Source organism: Stenella coeruleoalba (assembly GCF_951394435.1).
Source record: "Stenella coeruleoalba genome assembly, chromosome: 11".
NCBI lineage: Eukaryota > Metazoa > Chordata > Mammalia > Artiodactyla > Delphinidae > Stenella > Stenella coeruleoalba.
Window position 1 is genome coordinate 43,478,885 of NC_137157.1, and position 18,824 is coordinate 43,497,708.

Below are 18,824 nucleotides of genomic sequence, written 5' to 3' on the forward strand. Positions count from 1 at the left end.
ATCAACTTGCCATAACATTGAAAAAAAAAATTCCTTTCTGAGTCTAATAGTATAATTCCCATTCACTCCCCTTCTTACCACTTTTCTGGGCTAATGAGTTTATTCAGAACATTGCCTCCTGTGTTCACATACTGCTGCTTCTTTTCTTCTTTTATTGATTCATTTCAGGTCTAGTATAAGTGGAAAATTACTCCTTTCACAGCATTAAATTTTTGTATTGTTTTTTTCCATTTCAGTAACTATATGATGGATGTAAGACTTAGTTTCCTTTCTATGTAATAATGATAGTTTCCTTTCTATGTAATAATGATTGAGTTGCATATAATGGGCAAATAGAAAATGTTTTATACAAAATGGCCTAATGGAAGTACTTTTCCTTGTTTAAAAAACACAGTATCTTCCATTTTTATGTCTACTTGATGCTGTTTCTCAACTCTCAATTTAGCTCTCCCTGGTGGGAGTCATCATTTGCTCTTGGCAAGCAGAAAGACTGCAACAAAGTTATTTAGTTTCTCCCATATTTTTGAAGTCACCTCTGTAATGAGATGGTTGTAAAGGCTATTTCGTTTGCATTCCCCAATGCTATTTTTGTTGTCGTTGTTCTGCAGTATTTTCCTATGTACCTTGTACTCTATTTGAATCCTAGGTTAAAACTTGGTGTTTGTGTGTGTGTGCGTGTGCGTGTGTGTGTGTGTGTGTGTGTTATGTAGATGTATTCTCTCTCTGTCATGACTAGAGCAGTTGTATTTTGACAAATATTTATGAATCTTGAAGAATATGGTTACTGTACGACCATGATTGGTATGACATTAATAACTTTGATAATTAATATTATTAAAACATAGTAAGTTAATATGAGATTGGATGTCATTGTTATCTAGTGCATTGCTTACTTTTAATTTTGTGGTTATCTTATTAGAAAAAATAAATTAATTGAGGACTTTCAAAGAATGTTACTCAAAAAATGTTTGCTTCATTTTGTTCCCTCAGCACCAATGAGAGTGCAAGATAGTGACTGTTCAATAAGTAGTATTTACAATCAATGAGATCATTTGAAACATTTTTAACAGTATGCTGGAAATAGTTTGTTGTGATTTTAACATATCTTCACATTAAGTAGTCAATATTTGGGGGACTTGTCTGGTGGACCAGTGGTTAGGACTCTGTGCTTCCACTGCAGGGGGCGTAGCTCTGATCCCTAGTCAGGGAACTAAGATCCCACATGCGGCGTGGCCAAAAATAAATAAATAATAATAATACTTGGTAAATAAATATATATTATTTTAAAAAAGTAATAAATATTTTATAGTTAGAATAGTGCCAGTCCAATATATATATATATATATATATATATTTTTTTTTTTTTTTTTATCACACAGCATTTCACTTGGCTGGCATTCCTTTTAATATAAAACCTGAAACTATTTCTCTCTGAAACCCTGTCAACATTAAATTCAGGACTTTTATGTATATTGCTTAAAACAAATAACTCACTCTTGTAGATGAGTTCATTTTTTTTTAAGTGAACTTTAAAGATCAGATTTATTTGGAGAAAACAAAAAAACCCACAACCTAAAGGATGGGATTTTACATCTCAAGACATCTCCCAGGTATTAAGTCTACAGATTACAAATCATTTTCATAGAAGATATTTTTGTACAAATTTTACATGTATTGAGGAGCGGGTCATAAATCCCTGTTTGTTTTAACAGGGTGGCAGGGTAGAGGAATGGGGGAAAAAACAGCTTTTTTGGACACATCTATTCGGAAGCAGACATGAAGAGGGCAAACCCTACTTTTTCATCATCTATAGCAAATGGTTAAAAAAAAATACCCTCTCAACCTTGGGTATCTCTAAAAGCCACTTCCTAGCTACTACCCGCTCCAAGCCAATTATTTAAACTTACTTCACTTGGTATGTCTTTTATGTCCACTGGGTAAATGATTCATTATGCTCACTGCTGCAGCACTCATAAACCAACACCCCTGCATGGCTGTAAAGGGTCTAACCTAGGACTGATGTGAGAAGAGACCAAGATGTCTTTTCTCTGCAGGTACCAATATTGCCTGTAAGGACACCATTTGTTGAGCTGACAGTACCAAGGTGCACATAAAAGCAGGCAAGTAAAGCTACTTACTGTGTTGCAAGAGAAGTCAGGACCTTGTGAAATTGTTCTTCTCCATTATCATTTATTCTCTCAAGGGGATGCTAAAAAAAACAGAACCAAAAAACCACACATTGGTCTAAGCCACATTATAAATCCAAACATTGGTGTGGGATTTCACTTGGAGAGAAGGAAACTTTTGTTTTTTAAAAAGCCCCTCAAACCCCAATCAAGGTTGTAAGAAAGGCTCCCAATTTAACCACCCTCGCTCACCACCTAAGACTGGTAATTCTAAAGTTTTCTGAGGTGTAAAAGGGGTCAAAGCAGCAGGAGCACGAATGGCTGGAGGGAAGGGGTGTCAAAGCATGAAGGAGGCAAGATTTGCTTGAGAAAAAGCAGTGATGATTCCTCATTGGACAGTTGCCAGGGGCTCTAGAGAATGCTTAGGAGGTCAAGTATGTGACTTAAGTAGAAGCTGCCTGTAGGAAGGTTAACAGGAAAAAGTAGCATGATGAACATAAGATGATGACAAGAGTCTAAATTTTTAAAGCTTTAGGATTTCAACAGAATGTGGATATATTTGAACTTTCAGAAGGGATAGTGTTTAAGAAAGGGTGAAACCAGGACACATAAAAGACCTGGGAATTCCCACAACCCCTAAGTGCTTCCTGCTCCAGGAGGCAAAGGATTATGTGTTTACTGGAGGTCATACCATTTTCCCTGTTACTGGTGCAAAATAATTCATCAAATCCCCAAGCTTCTTTTCAAATCACGATTTCCCCATTTACTTTGGTCACCAAACAGTCTTATTCTTCAGTGGCCTGTAGACTCACTCCCACCTACCCCCCTGGGGGGCACAAATGAAGGAACTCCCCCTTAGGCTGGCCCCAGTAACTCAGAATTAAATAAGAGGTGGGGCTGGCAGCCTCCTAGAGACTAAAACAACGTCAGAGACTAAACCTACCTTGCCAAGAATGGAGAATTTATTCAGATACTGTTTGCTAATTCATGTATGCCACAACAGGATAAGAATTAAAGGTAGAAACCTCACACTCTTCCTTATACCTGCCTACTGCCCAACTAGATTCCAGACACTGCATCACTATCACCGCCATCTTGCTAAACGGAGGCCCCTAGGCACTAATCACACAGGCAACTGCACGTGTCATAAAAATGCACCACAACTTTAAACTTACAGCATTAAAAGCTGTACGGAGCTTCCCTGGTCGCGCAGTGGTTGAGAGTCCGTCTGCCGACGCAGGGGACACGGGTTCCTGCCACGGTCCGGTAAGTTCCCACATAACGCGGAGCGCCTGGGCCCGTGCGCCATGGCCGCTGAGCCCGCGCGTCCGGAGCCTGCGCATCCCGAGCCTGCGCGTCCGGAGCCTGCGCGTCCCGAGCCTGCGCGTCCGGAGCCTGCGCGTCCGGAGCCTGTGCTCCGCAACGGGAGAGGCCACAGCTGGGAGAGGCCACAGCTGTGAGAGGCCCGCGTACCGCAAAAAAAAGGTGTACGTCTCTCTCTGGCTACATTGGTGATTCTCCAGTTAGTTCAGTATTTTAAAGGCTGCAGCAGTATGCAAAAGAATTTCATTTTGTTTCTTTTTAAAAAAAAAAAAAAAGTTTAGAAAGGTATCCAGGAGATGGTGAGTTTTATCTTGTCTTGTCTGGATAGAGGTTTGATTTGCTCTCGAATGTTCCAGGGTGGTGAGAGACTAGGAGAAAGCACAGAATGCAGAGGTCTATTCGGTGTAATCTTCTCCTTCATCTTCATCTTCACCATCAACGGCAAGAGCAGCATACTTGCTTGCAGAACTGAACTTAGAGGCTGGATTTTCTTCAGCTTTCTTTGGCTCAGGTGCAGATCTGGAGTCTTGATCCTTTTTGCCATCTTTCCTATCTGACTCCTTCCAGAGGTCTTTGTTCCCTCCATCTCCTGGACCACGGCTGGAATTTCCACTTTGGCCTTTTGGGGCACTCACCCCATCTACTTTATTTTCATCTTTCCTTACGGGTCCTTCCTCAGATGGTTGAGCTGGAACTACTTTCCCTCCACCACTTGTCGGGGACTGCTGCTCTGTGTCTGAGCTCTGAGATCGAGCAGGAGGCTTAGAACTTCGCTGTTAAATAGTCAAAATTCAGCTTTTGTTCTTAATGCTGATTTTATAAGCAATTTTTCCTATATTCCTTTTCTGTTTCCCAAAGATGATGATAGCAATGGTAGATAAGTAAATATAATCTGAAAAGATAAACTATCTAAGGAACTGTTTTATTAGTCTAAGTTTCAAGAGAAATTTTCATATCATATTCCTTAACTTTAAATTACACAAAAATATGGAGCCTCCGTCAGCCCTTGAAATGCTATGGTTATTTCACGTCTGTTTTCTCATCTCTGACTCCCATAATATACTATAAATCATACTTACTAAATATCAATAGCAAATGCAGACATCTATAGACCTTTGAGTGCTATAATTTTTATAGTCAGATATCTAAGGTCATTATCTATTTTTGCACACTCTTTTTGCACACTTAATTTCTGACTTATCTTTCTCTGATGTTATTTCCATAGGTACAAATTTTGGTCTTATTTTTAAGAGCTTGAAAATAAAGCACCACAGTTTGTCACATGTCAAAATTTTCTAAAGATGGGGAAATTGTACCTTTTTATAGATATGCATTACTTTATTTACAGGCAGGATTTTTTTTCCATTAAATAATTTTTTTCACTTGTTAAATCATTTGGGATAGAAGCATGGCAGGCACAATAAAAGAACTGGCTTACCTTGACTGCTACTATTCTTGTGAATTTAAATAAGCATTTGAACATTCCTGGTCTCTTTCTTTGATACAATGAATTATTAGACTGGACTGTCTCAAAGATTTTCAGCTTTAAATTTCTAAGAATCTAGCTTTCTTTTTGCATATCTAATTAGATAGAAATTGTATAAAAGCAATTCTGGTCAGATGAGAAAGGATTCAGTTAGGTTAAACAGGTGATCACTGGGAAAGGGTTAAAATGGAGCTCAGTGGTGTTAACTAGCAATAAGTACACCGAGCTTCCACACTGGGTCATTGTTATTATACAAACCACCTGTGATTGTACTTCATCTCTACCCAAATTCTGTCCATAATTTATGCCCTGTGAAAGACATTGCTCAAAATGCTGGCCTTTTAGTTTACTGGGAAACTTCATTCTGATAGATTTATTCTCCATTTCATCAAATTTTCCTATTGCCGTAGTCATACCCTAAAACACCAATCTTTGATATTGCTTTACTCTGAAAACATAACAAACATCCCAACATTATCTCCAATATTTTCATTTCCCTTCTCAGTTATTACTCCAGCAACTGTTCTCCTTATATTTTGTTTCCTACCATATTATCTCATTGGGACTTTCCCCCTCCCATTTATATGCCTAAATTCTCCAGTGAAACCCAAAACCTGGAAAAACGTAATGTTGGTTTTCTTTATGCCTACCATCAGGGTGCTGAGCCTTGGATCAGTATCACAGTATCAGACAGTGATAGAACTAATCATTTATAATCATGTGCATCAGTGACCCTTTTGACCACCTGGGCAATCAATTACTTATAACAATTTTTTCAGCTTTGTGAAACTTCCCATTTCTCCCACTACATGCTGTCCTCAGCAGAAACTTAAACTTTCTCTTCAGCGAGAAAAGAGAAAAATATCAGTGAAGAATTACCTCAAATTCCAACTACCAATCTACAAACCAGTATAAATTCTCACCCCTTCTCTATTCTTTCCTTTCTGTCACAATGCTGCAGTTGTCATTCTTCCCTTCTAAAATCAACATTAAAGTTGGCCTTTAAGTTATTTCATTCTACTTCCCTTTATATTCAGTATCTTCAACTTTTTCAACTATATTATGTCTGTCCATATGTATTTATGCATATTAAAAACACTCCAGTTTGAACAGAAATGTCCTTTCTTAAAGATACATTCAATTTCAGCTATAATTCTATTTCTTGCACTTCATACTCTAACTCTGTAAGTAAGTTTCTAAAATCTTTGTTTCTATTTCATCATCTCTCATTTGTACACCTACAGTTCAAGAGAAACAACCTTGGCAAATGGCACCAATGACTTCCAAGTCACTCCAATCAGGGGCCACTTCTCAGTCTTCTTGCTTAAACTCTCACTACCCTTCTGAATAAGTGACGCTTTCTTTAAAACACTATCTTCTCTTCAGATTTGATTCCACTTTCAACAAGTATTTTTCCTACATTCTCAATTCTTTCCAATGGTCTATAGCATCTTTAAATCTTGGATTTCCTCATGCCTTCTTCCTCAACTCTATTTCCAATTTACTCTTCCTCTCATGTATTACCATGGCTTACCAAAGCCTGCAAATATGTATTTCTAATACTCTTTTTTGAACTTTAAATGTCTGTATATTTATCAAATATCCATCTACCTATCTGTCTGTCTGTCTGCCTATCTATCATGGTTATCTATCATCTACTGCCTCTCGACCCCACAATTTAAACTCAAAAGCAAATCACCTATCAATCTGGACCAATTGTCCATTTCCCACAACCTGCCAGATGTGTGAATTTCTTCTAGAATAGCACTCTTGTTCTCTCTCTAACCTCTCAATCACTCCCTGATTAAAGAAGAAGTTATCTGATTGATTTTTGGAAAAAAGAGCAGAGCATGCTTGGCTCAGTTCTTTTTTCCTATATCATGCCTATTCCTTCAGTATGCAGCCTTTTATTTAGTCTTATGATATACTCAATTGCTTCAGTCAGGAAGATAGAAGATAGAAGATAGAAGTTGATTTGTCTTCTTTTTCCTCATGCCCTTCATCCCTACATATCCAACTAACCTTGTACTTCTCCAAACTCTCACTGTTACCCTTCTATTTCTGCCTTCCTCTCTCTCTCTTCTGACTACTGCAATAGGATTCTAAGTGGTATTCCCCCATCACTTCTTACATCCCATACAACTCCAATTTATCTTTTAAAATGCATATAGTTATGTCGCCACATCACTTTAAAAAAATCTTTCAGTATTTGTAGTTACCTATAGGAAAAAAATCCAAACTTCTTAATCTGGCTTAAAATTGGTGTACAATTGGGTTCTTGTACTTGCCTCTCTTACTGGCTACCCACAAGCTTGCTCTTTAAGAATTAGCAGTAGCCTCCTTCTCAGAATTCTTCAATATGTTATATATTTTTACCAATTCAGAATTTTTATTCATCCTATTCCTTCTGTCTGGAACAATCTCTACCTTCTCCATTTGAACCTATTCTCTTAGATAATATCTATTATTCTTTTCAGTTTTCAGATTTCAGTTCTCAGGTTAACAGCCAATTCCCATGGAAGTTCTTTATTGATTACTGAAATAGATAAGATAAACAATTTGTATGCTATATTGCATTCTGTATTTTTCATAGCATATAATGGAAATCATAACTCTAAATTACTTGTTTATAAAAATTTGTGTAATGTTTTTCTGTCTTACTAGACTCTAAGCCCATAAGGACAGAGCCTATCTTTTCTCAGGGCCACAATGTACTCTCCAACATATTGAGAAGTTCAGTAGGTATTTGCTTAATAAATGAATAGCCAGTAAAGAAGTAGGAATTTCACAGAAAATTATGGCATGAGGAAGGTGAGGAAAGAGACTTTGGAAATAAGGATGGTTATATTGCATAAGTAAGAGAGCAATTATGAATTGTGCACTTACATCGTAGGGCATTTTTACAGAAACTTTAGCAAGTAGATCTTGGGATACTATTCCTTCCTCCCTTTTACATATGAGGGAAGTGAAACACAGCAGAGATTATGTGGCTTGACAAAGACCTCACAGCCGGTAGAAGTGGCACTGGTTTACAAACTCAGTAATGTGGATGCAGAGCCCATGCTCTTTAGCACTATTTGTCTGGTTTTGGTAGTAGAGTAATGCTGGCCTCATAGAATGAGATAGAAAGCATTCCCTCTGCTTCTAACCTCTGAAAGAGATTGTAGAGAATTGGTACAATTTCTTCCTTAAATGTTTGGTAAAATTCACCAGTGAACCCATCTGGGCCTGGTGCTTTCTGTTTTAGAAAGTTATTAATTATTGATTCAATTTCTTTAATATATATAACCCTATTCAGACTGCCTATATATCCTTGTGTGAATTCTGGCAGGTTGTATATTTCAAGGAACGCAAATTCACACTATCTTTATTATACTTTTAATTTTCATGATATCTGTAGTAATATCCTTTTTTTCATTTCTGATATTAGTAATTTGTGTTAACTTTCTTTTTTTCTTAGTTAACCTGGCTAGAGGCCCATCAATTTTATTGATTTTTTTCAAAGAAACAGCTTTCAGTTGTGTTGATTTTCTCTATTGATTTCCTGCTTTCAATTTCATTGGTTTCTGCTCTAATTCCTATTATTTATCTTCTTGTGCTTGCTTTGGTTTTAATTTGCTGCTCCATTTCTAGTTCTTTAATGTGATTAAAGCAAGCCAATTTAGAGGGTCTGACACATTCCTTAAATTACATGAGTTAAACATTAAAAGTAATTAAAATTACTACAAATGTAAAGGACAAGAGAAACAACATATATATATATATAACCCATGTGCATGTGCACATATATGTGCATGTGTATGTATATGTATACATAATATGTTTGGTGAATATTGAATGAAAGGATTTCCATTTTGAAAAGTGAACTATTTTCTATTCCCCTTTGAAATGAGACTCAGAAATTCACAGAAGCATTTTTAAAAAGAAAATGTGAGGGTTTTTGATTGTATTCTTTAGTCTGGTCATCCTTGCTTGAAATTTGCCTACCATACAAACTATTCTCTACTTCTGGTTCTCTTCTTTTTGTAGATAGATTTTGGAACTTTTGGATAGATTCATCAAGTGCCAATTTTTATCATTTTATTCCTTATTATTTAGTACTGTATGTTGAGATAATTCATACATTGGATTTCACTGTTATTTAATTCAATATATAGAAATTCACCTAATCTATTGAGATTTGTATTATTATTATTACTATTATTATCAAAAGTTTTGTTTTACTTTCAGCTATCAATCTTCAAAATTATACATAGTTAACTTGATTATTTATATATTCTCCCATATATTGGAAAATATCAAATATGCTTAGTAATTTTATTGGCTTTCTCCAAATATCTGGTCACTTCTGTATGTATTCTTGTACTGTTTACCCCAGTTTTGATATTTGAAAACACCCACCATTCTTCACAAAGTATACTCATATAGGCTTTTATTTAAAGACCAAAGATGAGTAAAGTGAGATAGAGAACGCATGTAGATATCAGAAATCAAAGACATTCTGCAATGAATCCCTTTTTTTTCCACATACACATGGGCCATGCTGAGTTTCTAGATTGAAATGCCATGATTTGTGTGAAAAATCTTGATTTAAGGAGTGCTCCTCAAAAAAGCTCTCAGCATCCCTTTAAATAATAAAGCCACACTTGTCAAATGGGTTGGGCCTGTTGCAAATCAGCTGTAAAGAAACTGATCCTGTGGGTCACCAGGGACGTTTGAGACTTAAACATCACATCATAAATACCACTATTTTAATCTTTCCCTGAGTCAAAAACCAGATGTGAAGGAGTCCCAAGATATAAAGACTGAATTTTCCCAGTCCAGCTGTTAATCAACTCTGGCTCCACATCACTAATATTTTATTTTGAAAGGCTTTATTCTGTTTGCACCTGTCATACCATTTTATGACAGTTTGTCTCTAGATCTTGTGGAGGAAATATGGAATGGACTGCTGGGTAGTGGGTTTCAGTCTTAAGTGTTCTGGGCATGGGGCTTCCCATTTGTTCCCATGGCCTTGATATGCAAAGCACAGCTTGGCATCTTATTCAACAATCCCAATAATGAACACGTAATTCTCTTATTTAGAAGCAGACACCTTTGTGGACAATATTTGTTTAAAACAGTATGGATGTGGCCTGGAGATGAGAGTAGTTGAGGTTGGGATGAAGTTAATCTACCTGGCAGATACTAGCAAGGTACTTTTATTGTTATGTTTGTTCCTTCTTCTCCTGATGCACAGCACATCGATGTTCATAATCTTCCTGAACTTTCCCAACTTTGCATCAGCCTTTTCATGAACAGGTTTTAAAGTACATTTTCTTTCTCCAGATTCAAGATTTACCTCTGTCTCCACATCAAGAATTGCTCAGAATTTTGGTCCCCCAGGACAACATTTTTGTTTGCCATGTTTTTTCCTGCTTTAGGATTTTATATTCCTTATTATCTTTACCTTGAATACTTCCTTTTCTACTTCTTTTCCACCTAGTTACAGCTCTGTAATAATTATTCATATCTTCCAGGGAAAGCTTTTTTTTTTCTTTTTTTTTTGCGGTACGAGGGCCCATCACTGCTGTGGCCTCTCCCATTGCGGAGCACAGGCTCCAGACGCACAGGCTCAGCGGCCATGGCTCACGGGCCCAGCCGCTCCGCGGCATGTGGGATCCTCCCAGACCAGGGCACGAACCCGTGTCCCCTGCATCGGCAGGCGGACTCTCAACCACTGCGCCACCAGGGAAGCCCAAGGGAAAGCTTTTCTTGATTTGCCACTCTGTTAGCTTCTCCTCTTATATTATGATATAAAACTTGAACTTGGCCTTCAGAGAGTTTCTGACAATTCTTTTTTATCCTCTATAGGATCTGCAGAGGAATCTGCAATCGAATGTATTTTGCCAGTTTGGAAAAATTTTCAAATATTACCTCAAATTTGGCTTCTGTCTCTCCTTTTCTTTGGAGAGATTACAGTTACACATATCTTTTCACATTTTTTTCCATTTGCCTCTTGCATTCTTTTTCTCTGTTTTCCATCCCTCTTCCAATCTGCACTTTAATCTTAATATTTTATATTCACCTAAATTCCTGATTATCAATCTTTTTTTAATACTGTGTCTAATATGACTTTGAACTCACTTATTGGATTCTTATTTTCAGCTACTTTGTTATTTTAATAAACATTTTATTTTAGAACAGTTTCAGATTTACAGAGAAATTAGAAACACAGTTTTGAGAGTTTCCATATATCCCAGACTTAGTTTACCCTGTTATTAACATCTAATTTAGTATGGTGCTTTTGTTATAATTAATGAATCAGTGTTGATAAATTATTATTAACTAAAGTCAAGAGTTTATTATGATTTCTTTGTTTTTTTCCTAATGACCTTTTTCTGTTCCGAGATCTCAACCATGATAGCGTATTACATTCAGCCATGTGTCTCCTTAAGCTACCTTGAATGTGACAGTTTCTCAGACTTTTTGTTTTGATGATCTTTACAGTTTTGAGGTGTACTCGTCAGATATTTTCTAAAATATTCCTTAACTGAGATGCGTCTGATATTTTTCTTACAATAGGACTAAGGTTATGTGTTTTTCGGAGTAAGATCACAGAGTTAAAGTGCCATTCTCATCACATTATAACAGGAATACATACTACCAATATGATTTAGCGCTGTTTATGTTAAACTTGACATCTGGCTACGGTAGAGTTTATCAGATTCCTCCATTGTAAACTTAATCTTTTTCCTCCATTTCCATGCAAACAAGTATAGTCAATTTATCTTGACAAAGGAGCAAAGGCAATTCAATGGAGAACTCACAGTCTTTGCAACAAATGGTGAGAATTTATGTTTATCTGGTTAGGAGTTGGTCTCTGTTTAATGTTTTCATAGTTGTATGTGCCAGAGGCGCCAAATTAATTTAAGTGTCCTTGTTTCTGTACCCCTTTGACTTTGGGTTTCCTTAAGAACTGCCCCTAGGAGGGATTCTGAATCTTGTCTTTCAGCTGTAATCCACTGTTATTGTAATGGAGCCCTGTTGGTGAGGTAGAAAGGTACAGGAAAGGGATGTATTCTATAACCTTTTGATTAAATCTCTGTATTTTTGTGAGCTTGTGTCTCTGGGTTGTTACCTTCATAAATGTTTCTGTAGCAGTATAGCTTTTTTTAAAAATCTCCCTCAGATGAGATAGGAAATTAGAGGAGGTTGCAATCTGAGTAAATCACTTCCACCAGCTGAGACAAAGATCTGGTAATTATTTTCCCCCCTTGGATAATAGGCAGTACTAACAGAGGAAATTCTGGGAGTATCTGACAATAATTACCCTTCCCCCTTCCCTGTCAGAGCCACAGGGTATCTTTCTAACATATTACCTTAAAGACATAGTGGGCTTGCAAAGTGTGGGGCTCGTTCCAAGATTATGGACCCCAGGTTTTTCTTATTGTCATGCTTGTCTACACTCAGCTTCTAGCAATTCATCAAAATGTCTATGTGAGCACTTCTGCATGTTTATGGTTTCTGTGGCTCCTGCTCTAAGCAAGTGGTTCTTGACTGTGACTCTCTTGATTTGCCTGCTCTCTGAATTTCATGGTGACAAATGGCCTTGTAATCTTTGTTACCTGATGGATTCAATAAAAGCCATTGATTTTCTTTTTGTTCTGCTCTTTCTTGTTTTAAGTTTGGGAGTGACAACTTCAAAGCTCTTCTTTAAATGAACACAGCTGACACCAGAAGTAGCAAACCATTGGATTTTTAACTTCTAGAATGTTAAGTTGACTCCTTTTAAGGATTTGAGGTTTATACTGATATTCTCCATCTGTTTTCTATACTTAGCAACATATTAAGCATATTTATTTTAAAGTTATGGTCTGATAACTAGGATATCTAAATGATCAATTTTTCCCCTTGGTTTTGGTCATTTTTTTGCTAAAGCATACCTCGTAATATTTTATTTAATGCTAGATATTGTATATGAAAAATTAGAGAAGCTCTGGATGATATTTTCTTCCTCAAAAAGGGTTAAATATTTTTCTGGAGGGCAAATAGAGTAGAGGCTGATTCCCTTGATCCCACAGAGGATTCACTTTAAGCTTTTTTTTCTTTCAGGCAGAACACATTCAACTTTGGCTTTACTTCTAGATCATAGCACTTACCCCTAGGCTGTGCTCCTCTGAGGTCTTAACTACAGGCCAGAGTTGTTTGGCTGTGTTCTTTATCTTGGCAGGTCTTGAACTCCAACCTCTGTCTCCCTAGTATTGCACGGCTGATCAAATTTCTGAACAGTTCTCTAACTTCCCAGCTGCTACTTTCTGTACAAATTGTTGTAGTATCTTTCTGAGCATGCTCATCTTAGGAGCTGACAAATACCTCAGAGGAAACTGCACTCAGATACTTGGGCTCACTTTTTGTGGCTCTTGCCTCTCTGAGATTTTGTCCTAAAAGGCTAATCACTTTGAAATTTGCAAACTCCAGTCTCTGAATTAGCATAAATGTCAGTTACATTAAATGGAGTCTTAAATGTTCCTATTATTTTTATTGTCTTGAACTATATCAATACACATCTATATTTGAAAATATATTCAATTAAATTTTGAATGATATTTCAGGGTCTTAAAAAACATCATATGCAAAATATGGAAAGTGTGATCAGTCTACACAACAGTAATCAAGAGAAATACTTGCTAATTCCAGGTCTTTTTTTTTTTTCATTTTTGAAACATTTAAAATAAATAATGGATTTGTTAACATTTTAAAATAAATTTAGTTGCCTGTGCTTTATATTAATTAGGATCTGCTTAAATCCTGTGATATTTTGGGGATTCCACTTTTTAATTCCATTTTAAAAAATGTAGTGCTAGTAAAATGAGAAATAATTACCCTGTATTTCATACATATAATTCATGTTTAGAAGCTATGAAACATGGATTATAAATAGAAGCTATGAAACATGGATTATAAATAAAGTTTTAAAATTTGAAAAAACTATTCTTGCTATACTATTTCAATGTGAGATCATATAGTTTACTGTAATGGAAGGACATGAAGGTATCAATAGTTAAGTGGGGAAAAATGCCAGTTCAACACTATTTACTTATTAAATTCATTTTCTTTCCATTAATTCCCTCAAATAAAAAAAACAGGACACATGAATCTATTCTGTATTAGGTTAATATTAACGTGTTAAGCTTCATTTAGAACCCAATTTAGAATGTATACATCACTAGTAATAATATAAATTTATTTGAGAAAGAATACACTTCCTGTAATGATTAACTAATTTATTATAAATATATATGTAGAGAAAAACAGGAGAGAGAGAGAAAGAGAGAGAGAAAATTTAGAGAATGTCATTTAGCCATAATAACATGGTTAAAAGAAATCCATTTTATGTATTTATTTTTTTTAAACATCTTTACTGGAGTATAATAGCTTTACAATGGTGTGTTAGTTTCTGCTTTATAACAAAGTGAATCAGCTATACATATATCCCCATATCTCCGCACTCTTGCGTCTCCCTCCCACCCTCCCTATCTGACTTCTCTAGGTGGTCACAAAGCACCAAGCTGATCTCCCTGTGCTATGCGGCTTCTTCCCACTAGCTATCTATTTTACATTTGGCAGTGTATATATATCCATGCCACTCTCTTACTTCGTCCCAGCTTACCCTTCCCATTCCACGTGTCCTCAAGTCCATTCTCTACGTGTGCGTCTTTATTCCTGTCCTGCCCTTAGGTTCTTCAGAACCACTTTTTTTTTTTTTAGATTCCATATATATGTGTTAGCATATGGTATTTGTTTCTCTCTTTCTGACTTACTTCACTCTGTATGACAGATTCTAGGTCCATCCACCTCACTACAAAAAACTTAATTTCGTTTCTTTTTAAGGCTGAGTAATATTCCATTGTATATATGTGCCAAATCTTCTTTATCGATTCATCTGTTGATGGAGACTTAACGTTGTTTCCATGTCCTGGCTATTAAATAAATAGAGCTGCAATGAACACTGTGGTACATGAATATTTTTGAATTATGGTTTTCTCAGGGTATATGCCCAGTAGTGGGATTGCTGGGTCATATGGTAGTTCTATTTTTAGTTTTTTAAGGAACCTCCATACTGTTCTCCATAGTGATTGTACCAGTTTGCTCTCCCACCAACAGTGTAGGAGTGTTCCCATTTCTCCAGATGCTCTCCAGCATTTACTGTTTGCAGATATTTTGATGATGGCCATTCTGACCGGTGTGAGGTGATACCTCATTGTAGTTTTGATTTGCATTTCTCTAATGATTAGTGATGTTGAGCATCCTCTCATGTGTTTCTTGGCAATCTGTATATCTTCTTTGGAGAAATGTCTATTTAGGTCTTGTACCCATGTTTGGATTGGGTTGTTTGTTTTTTGATACTGAGCTGCATGAGCTTCTTGTAAATTTTTGAGATTAATCCTTTGTCAGTTGCTTCATTTGCAAATATATTCTCCCATTCTGATGGTTGTCTTTTAGTCTTGTTTATGTTTTCTTTTGCTGTACAAAAGCTTTTAAGTTTCATTGGGTCCCACCTGTATACTTTTGTTTTTATTTCCATTTCTCTAGGAGGTGGGTCAAAAAGGATCTTGCTGTGATTTATGACATAGAGTGTTGCACCTATGTTTTCCTCTAGAGTTTTACAATGTCTTGCCTCACATTTAGGTCTTTAATCCATTTTGAGTTTATTTTTGTGTATGGTGTTAGGAAGTGTTATAATTTCATTCTTTTACATGTAGCTGTCCAGTTTTCACAGCACCACTTATTGAAGAAGCTGACTTTTCTCCATTGTATATTCTTGCCTCCTTTATCAAAAATAAGATGACCATAAGTGCATGGGTTAATCTCAGGCCTTTCTATGCTGTTCCATTGATCTATATTTCTGTTTTTGTGCCAGTACCATACTGTCTTGATTACTGTAGCATTGTAGTATAGTCTGAAGTCAGGGAGCCTGATTCCTCCAGCTCCGCTTTTCTTTCTCAAGATTGCTTTGCCAATTCAGGGTCTTTTGTTTTTCCATACAAATTGTGAAATTTTTTGTTCTAGTTCTGTTAAAAATGCCATTGGTAGTTTGACAGGGATTGCATTGAATCTGTAGATTGCTTTGGGTAGTAAAGTCGTTTTCACAGTGTTGAGTATATGTATAGTATCATGTCATCTGCAAACAGTGACAGCTTTACTTCTTCTTTTCCAATTTGGATTCCCTTTATTTCTTTTACTTCTCTGATTGCTGTGGCTAAAACTTCCAAAACTATGTTGAATAATAGTGGTGAGAATGGACAACCTTGTCTTGTTTCCTTAGAGGAAATGGTTCCAGTTTTTCACCATTGAGAATGATGTTGGCTGTGGGTTTGTCATATATAGCCTTTATTATGTTGAGGTAGGTTCCCTCTATGCCAACTTTCTGGAGGGTTTTTATCATAAATGGGTATTGAATTTTTTCAAAAGCTTTTTCTGCATCTATTGAGATGATCATATGGATTTTCCCCTTCAATTTGTTCATATGGTATATCACATAGATTGATTTGCATATATTGAAAACTCCTTGCATTCCTGGGATAAACCCCACTTGATCATAGTGTATGATCCTTTTAATGTGCTGTTGGATTCTTTTTGCGGTATGCAGGGCTCTCACTGTTGTGGCCTTTCCCGTTGCAGAGCACAGGCTCCAGATGCGCAGGCTCAGCACATATAGTATTATTTATGTACCTTAGAAGATCACCATGAAGTTAAACCAAAAAACTTATTTGAAGCAATTAGCTCTAATAATCACATACAAAAAAGTGTTTACACACTCCATAGTCAATGTGTCCAAATATTTATTTTAAATAAATGTTAGTCAAAATTTCTCATTTTACAGTTCTACACTGATTACTATTCTAAAATCTACTATAATTTGTTATTGCATATTGTTTACACACACACATGCAGATTTGAACTATTGCTCTTTTGTAAATGGGACATTTTCTGAAACAAAGACCAGTATTTTGCCATAATTGGACTTTGTGAAGAGCATTATTAGGTTATGGCAATTTTAGCAGGCATTCTTTTTCTTCCTAAATGGCTATTAGGAGATAACTGGAGAAAGCAAAAGAATATCCTTGGTGTTAGTTGGATTACTACTTGATAGGAATAAAGCCTACATGGGGCAACATGAAACCTACAAAAGAATAATGATAAAAAATTAACGAACATTCTTTAGAAGTTCAAAGTGGAAACTGAAATGGTTAGATATTAACATTCTCTGCTATGTCTTTCAGAAAATATTCCATATTGACTTTGGTAATAACAAACTTAAAAGAAGCCTAGTTAAGAACTTATCAGAAGTACTACCTCTCTTTTTTCTTTTATTATAATTATTACTTTCCTCATTTATTTTAATTGCTAGATTTCAAATAATAAAACTTAGGAAGAGAAAATTAACTTGATAATTGAAGAGTGAGGAATTTTCACACAGGCCTAAACACACGCACACCCACAGACACACAAATACAATAAATACCTTTTTACTCATCAACTAGAATCAACCATTCTAACATTGTCATAATTGGTTCTTGTGCTTTTTTGTTCTGTTTAACAAACATAAAACATTCTCACGGCTAACTCTCTACTTGAATAATGTCTCCATTGAATGAAGTTTTAACTATGATACCTCTCTAAAGGCAACCAATATCATGAACTTTACATGTACATTTTCAATCTAGTTTTGTTACTTTTTTATATATACTAGATTATATTTGCTTTTTAAATTTGTGTAAATATTATCAGAGTGTATCATTCTTCAGCTTTTTATTTTACTAAACAATACATTTTTGAGATCTATCTCTATTGAGAGAGACAGTCAGATAGATATACCTAATTCATTCCTTTTTCTGTTTGTATAGTTTTTACTCTGACATTTCCAGCCTATATCTATTATATTGTGCTCTATGGATCTCATTTTAACAGAATAAAACTGAATTTTTCAAGTAAAAGTTTGCATTAACAGGATTAATCTGTGAGTTTATTCAGTTTACATGATTACCTGTACCTTTTTAAAAAAATGTCTTATTCTATTTACAACATATTTCCTTTGGTTCATTTTATTTTTCTTTTCCCATTTTTATTGAATTTATAAATATTCTTTAGTTCATTTTATTTTCTCCCTGTAAGAGTTTGTTTATTCTTTACTTTTAAATTAAGGGCCTATCATGAAATACTTAATCTGTATTTTATACAGATGTATATTCATCTATTTATTACAGTAGAAAATTAATTGATATTTTTAGCTTATACTTCAAGGAATTTATTGTTTTTTGCTTAAATATCCTGAAAGTTGTCTTTTACATTTTCATGTGATTTTTTTATTCATCTCTTTTGGCTGTATTAGTTTCTAAACACAAAATAAAATTATGTATAATCCTCTAGCTAAAATGATTTATCTATTTCTTTACTCATCATTACAATATGATTTACAATTATTTTCCCTAGATACTTTTGTTTTTCTTGCCAAGTCCTTCATTTTTTCCTACATTCTTAAATTATAGTTCAGCTTGGTATAGAATATTTGATTGATGATATTTTTAATACGTGCTTTGAAGATACTCTTTTTTCCTCAAGTTATCTTAGGATGAGAAATATGCTTAATTTGCCTTGGTGTACTTTTAGAGACACTTAGATTTTTAGTTTGATAGCTTTTAAAAGTTAATCTTTTAGGGACTTTGCTGGTGGTACAGCGATTAGGAATCCACCTGCCAATGCAGGGGACACAGGTTTGAGTCCTGGTCTGGGAGGATCCCACATACCACAGTTCAACTCAGCCTGTGTGCCACAACTACTAAGCCAGTGCTCTAGAGCCCATGAGCCACAACTACTGAGCCCGCATTCCACAATTACTGAAGCCT

At 35.6% G+C, this 18,824-nt stretch overlaps 1 long non-coding RNA gene across 3 annotated transcripts in view; it reads right to left on the minus strand.

Annotated features, from left to right (window-relative positions):
- LOC307194016 overlaps positions 1-18,824 on the minus strand; it is a 572,538-nt gene that overhangs the window by 169,198 nt on the left and 384,516 nt on the right. For 2 of the 3 annotated variants that reach the window (XR_013830482.1, XR_013830483.1), the window contains exons 1-2: positions 3,302-3,547; positions 2,139-2,209 (exon numbers count right to left, since the gene is read on the minus strand). This is a non-coding gene — a long non-coding RNA (uncharacterized lncRNA). Of the gene's footprint in view, positions 1-2,138; positions 2,210-3,301; positions 3,548-18,824 lie in introns of those variants that run through there. The other variant, XR_013830481.1, reaches the window with a different exon arrangement.